Source organism: Tupaia chinensis, unplaced genomic scaffold, assembly GCF_000334495.1.
Source record: "Tupaia chinensis unplaced genomic scaffold, TupChi_1.0 Scaffold146140_1, whole genome shotgun sequence".
In the NCBI taxonomy this organism is placed as follows: Eukaryota; Metazoa; Chordata; class Mammalia; order Scandentia; family Tupaiidae; genus Tupaia; species Tupaia belangeri.
Genome location: NW_006205995.1, coordinates 3,025,952 through 3,031,563, shown reverse-complemented (window position 1 = coordinate 3,031,563; position 5,612 = coordinate 3,025,952).

Sequence of the window (5,612 nt, the reverse complement as noted above, 5' to 3'; positions counted from 1 at the left end):
CAGCGATATAACCAGTACGCCATCTGCTGGTCTCAGTGCTTCTAAAATTGAAACAAGCCAGAACATCAAATTTACATTGAAGCTTGGGTGAACAAATAGTGAAATCATTGATGCTTCACAAAAAGTGAAAGCCTCAACAAAGTCAACAGTTTACAGATGAACAACTCATTTTGACAAGGGATGAAATGATGTCGAAGATGACACTCTCAGGGGCAGACCATTCACATCAATTTGCAAAGAAAAAAGTTAACCTTGTTCATACCCTAATTGAAGAGGTCTGATGATTAGCAGCAGAAACAAATAGCCAGTACTATAGACATCTCAATGGATTCAGCTTACACAATTATGACTGAAAAATTACAGTCAAGCAAATATTCTGTTCAATGGGTGCCAAAACTGTTGAGCCCGGACCAGCTCCAGACCAGAACAGAGCTTTCAATGGAAATTTTAAATAAGTGGGATCAAGTTCCTGAAGCATTTCTTTGAAGAATTGTAACAGAAAATGACACATGGCTTTACCAGTACAATCCTGAAGACAAAGCACAATCAAAGCAATGGCTACTGAGAGGTGGAAGTGGTCCAGTCAGAGCAAAATCAGACCAGTCAAGGTCAAAGGTCATGGCCATAACTTTTTGGGATTCTAGAGGCGTTGTGTTTATTGATTTTCTGGAGGGCCAAAGAACAATGCATCTGCTTACTATGAGAGTTTTTTCCTTTAAATCTTCCAGACCATGCTGATCTCTTGCCCATACCAAATTTATAAATCTGCCACACAAGTTGGCTTGCTGTTGTTGTGATGGTGGTGGTGGTGATTATTATTACTCTCCACCACAGCAATGCTCCTGTGCATTCTTCTCATCAGTCAAGGGCAATTTTGCAAGAGGTCTGATGGCATCCACCTTACAATCCTGACTCAGCTCCTGACCTTTTTGTTTCCTAGTCTTAAAAAATAAATAAATAAATCTTAAAGGGCACCCATTTTCTTCTTAATAAGGTAAAAAAAGACAACTTTGACATGCTTAAATTTCCAGGACCCTCAGTTCTTTAGGGATAGACTAAATGGCTGGTATCATTGCTTTACTGAAGTGTCTTAAACTTTATGAGAGCTTATACTAAGAAACAAAGTTTATATTTTTTTATTTTTATATTTTAATTTTAAAAGTTTATGTTATTTCTACCACATACTTTTTGAAGTCCCCTTGTAGAAACCAAAATTTTCAGAGAGACCAGCAGTTGGGGGATGACCACACCACAATCCCTTCTCCTCCAGTCTCTTCTCCAAATGTTGGGCACATGCACCTGGTGTGAGTTTCAGGCTGCCAGGTCCAGGACTCGAACCACAGTCAACTATATGGGAGTCCAGCAATGTAACCATTACACTATCAGCTGGTCCCTCCTTTTTTTAAAATTGTGGTAAATATACATAACATAAAATTAACCACTTAAGTAATGTTACATATACGATTCAGTTATACTTTTCTTTGCTTTTTTTAATTGTCAAAGGGCACATTCACTTGCCAGAGAGAGAGAAGGCACTCCCCAGTGGGGCCTAGCCACACCACAATCCTTTTCCCTCCATTTGCCAACCCGTTAAGACTTGGGGTGTGCATTCGTACATGCTCAGTGTGTTTTTCAATCCATCAGGGCCAGGATTTGAGCTGTGATAAGCTATACAGGATTTGGCTCACTATACACTCATCAATAAGTCACTCCTTTATAAAGTGATAACAAAATAAACTGGTATTGGGTGGGGAGTTTGTTGTTACTCAAAAAAAAAAAAAAAAAAAAGTTGATACCTTATTTTAAATGTCTGCCTTTGTTTTAAAATGCTGCTGAACTGAAAAGTCCAAAAGTCTGAGAACCATGGCCTTAAAGGACAGTTAGGATTTTAAAAGATGGAGTTCCAGACTGGGCTGGTAGTCAAAACAAAGCTGTAGAAAAAGGAAGGTGTAAGGAGTTTTTAGGAGTGTGCAGACCAGTCTTGCTAAAACAAAGTGTGCTTGAAAAAGAGCAGTCAGAAGTTTTGGTCTTATAAATATTTAGTACCTGATTGTGTTCTGCTCATGGGAGACACTCAATAAATATTTGTTCATCGAGTGTAGTGCAAGTTCAAGTCAGATTCACAAGAACCAGAAAATAAAATTTGTACTTCATTTTATAGACCAGAGCTTCCTAACAAGGTGTGCCAGGAATGGGTGTTTACTGTGCTAAGCTACTGATCCCTTCACCCTTCAAGGGAATCAGGCAACAGCCAGTGCACCTGGTCAGCTTCAGCCCAAGTGTTTTCTAATACACATATATAACAATTATTTTTAGATTCCATGTATTTTAGTCTGTTCCCTGTTACTTAATAATTGAATATCTGAAACAGGACAATTTATAAGAATAAAGGTTTATTTAGCTTGTACATTTTTGGAGGCCCAGGGTCAAGGGGCCACATTTGGAGAGGGTCTTCTTATGGTTGGAACTCCCTGAAGAGTCCTAAGGCAGTGCAGGGTAGCACCAGACAATACAGAGCAAAACTGCACAAGTCTGTGTCTCTATCTCATTCCCTCTCCTTAGAAAGCCACCAGGACTCAATCACAGGGCCCCACCCTACTGGAATTCCTACTTTATCTAATCCTAACCACCTCCCAAAGTCCTTCCCCTTTCAACACCATCATCAGAGTAAGTCTCCACCCTCTCAACACCGTTATAATGGCTCACGAGATTTCAGAACACGAATTTGAGGGAGACACATTCAAACCATTGCATCATGGGTAGAAAAGGGTGGAAAACAATGGGAAGCCACTACCAAGAACTGAGCACTGGGAATATAAGAGGACAGTAATATTTCCAGAAAGAATATGATATGGTTTGAATGTCTGTGTGCCCCCAAATTCATAAATTGAAATCCTAACCCTCAAGGTGATGGCATAGAAGGTTGGGCCTTTGGGAAGGTGACTAAGTCATGAATGAGATTAGTGCCCTTATAAGAGAGGCCCAAGAGAACTCATTCACCCTTTCCACCATGTGAGGACACAGCCACAAGGAGCCATCTGGAAGAAAGTAGTCCTCTGCTTAGCACTTTGATCTTGGACTTCCCTCGAACTTTGAGAAATAAATTCCTGTTATTTAAAAGCTACACAGCTTATGATATTTTGTTATAGCTATCAGAACAGTCTAAGACAACTATGAACCTGGTGGCAGAGTAAAAGGTGGATCCCAGGCTTAAAACTAGAATCATCAAGGCCGGTAGGTGTTATGGTGGTTTAGGGTGCTAGACTCCCACATGGCTGACCATGGTTCGAGTCCTGGACCTAGCAGCTTGCTTTCTCACTTTCTCTCTCTCTTTCTCTCTTGCTCTGTCCCTCTCTGGTCAAATTTAAATGAATGAAACAATTAATTAATTACAGTTCAATAAAATAATTCTTAAAGAAAAAAACCTAGAATCATCAGGGAAAAAGGTTCCAAGGGATATACAACAGATTCCACAAATCTCTTTCTTCTCTACTGCTTTCCCCCCTTTTAAAATAATACCCTGAAATTTTTTCATAAAATGGTCTGGGTGGAACTGACTGTACCCCATATCCATAGGTAAGCCCTGCTTGGCTAACCCGATCAGCATGTCTTTTCCCCCCAGACACCTCAGAGTCTGGTTCAGGGATGGGCACATAATCCAGTCTGGGTTTTGTTTTTGTTTTGTAATGATCCTTAAGGTAAAGATTCTTTTATTTCTCTCCGAAGTTGACCCAGGAAGCATGTACTCCTGAGGGCTGTTGGCAGCCACCTTTGGACTATGAGGGGAAAGTCTGAATGAGAACAGAGGAAGTGGAGAGAAGTAGTGAAAGAGAAAGTAGGTCCTGGCCCTGGCATGTAAACACTAGACTGAGGCTCACTTGAAGTCCTACTACTGATGTCCAGCTACTGATTAAATTCTTGTTTCTGCTTAAGTCAGTTCAGGTCTTGTTTTGGTTTGTTTTTCACTAGCAACTGAAAGATTACTGACACACAAGGTTAAAGTGGCTCTCTAAGTAAGAGAGAACCAAGTAGGCGTTTGTCGTAATCTAGCACTTCAGATAAAGGGTAGCTGTTTACTAGGCGTTTGTCGTAATCTAGCACTTCAGATAGCTGTTTAAAAAAATGAAAAAGAGGGTCTAGCTATTGAGGGGTGAGGGTGGCATTGGGAATGAAAAGGAAAGGCTGGTCCTGAAGTCCTGCATGAAAGAAGTACACACCAGAGTGGTTTCTGTGGTGCCCCTGCCTTGCCTAATACTGCTGCCTTCTCCTCAGGGATGGTGCAAGCCCCAACCCACCCCCAGAGCAATGATGCAACAGTCACTAGACGTGGCTGTTTCAGGATTAGCAAGTCTGAGAAAGGGAAAGGGTTGCTAGAGCAGGTAGGAGGGACAAACACAGAGTGTAAAAATTGGGGGTGGGAATTGCAAAAGGCTTTGTTTTTCTAATTATTGAAGTAAAAAGAGGAGTGGGTAGACACCTAGAGAATAGGAAGGCAGTGGTTGCTAAGAGAGTTGCTAAGAGTAAGCAAAGAGTTGGTTTCCTGAGACCGAACCCATCCCTCTTACAGAAGCCATGAATGGCTATCCAGCTGCCTTAATTCTCTGTGCTCCCTTGTCTTGCCTGCAGACCTGTGACAGTGTCACCTTAAAGAATAACCGTGAAACTCCAACAATGTAGAACCGGGAAGTGCCGGGTGGGGCATCTGGGAGCAGTAAGCATTTATTTGTGGTTATCTTGTAAGAATAAGAAATGGGTGGGCACAGGAGGCCAGGAAGGGATGAAAGTAAACCATGGCTTTACTTAGATCCTGACCGACCTGGGTCCCACGAAGTGAGGATTCACTTTGTGTAGAAATAGCAGTGAGGGAAATCAAAAGAAAAGATCACGCATCCTCTGAAAGACATGCTTTTGAGAAATGCCGGGACATCTCCTTAATTTCCTCTGCGCTGGGCTCTTCTCTGATAGAGCCATGTAGTAACTGAATCTGGCTGACAAATACTGGTGAACTTTCAACACGAGGTGTGGGGATCACTTAATAGAACGAGGTATTCGATCGAAAAAGCGCCGGAGCCCGATTCGCGTGGCAGTGCGTGGCTTTACCTCCTGCGAACTCCGACTCGACTGCCCTGTGCTCACCCCCGCGCAGAGGCCGAGATGAGCCCGAGGTGACCATAGCGGTCGCTTTTGTTCAGCCTTGAAGCCTTCGCCGCAGGAGACCGCCTGGCAGTCGGGCTGGGACTGGGTGAGGGGAGTAAATGGAAGAAAAAAGAAAGAGCGGGCAGAAAGCCCTTGGGACCAGGAAAGAGAGAGGGGGTTTCGGTCTGGTGGTGGCACCTGGTGCCGTTATTAATAAGCAATAGGGTTGTCTCGCATGTATCAGGCACTTTATTTTAACAATGTCATCGCCCCCACAAGTTACTCTATGAACGGTAACGACAAAGAACAATAGCCGCAGGCCTGCATTATCTCCTTTAATCTTCTCAACATCCGCTAAGTGCGTCTTACAAGGAAAGTGTGGCTCGGAGCGGTCAAGCACTTCGGTCACCTGACCCCGGAGCTCCAGATTCGGGCGGAGCGGTGGCCGAGACCCCTCCGCGAGCTGCACAGTCCCC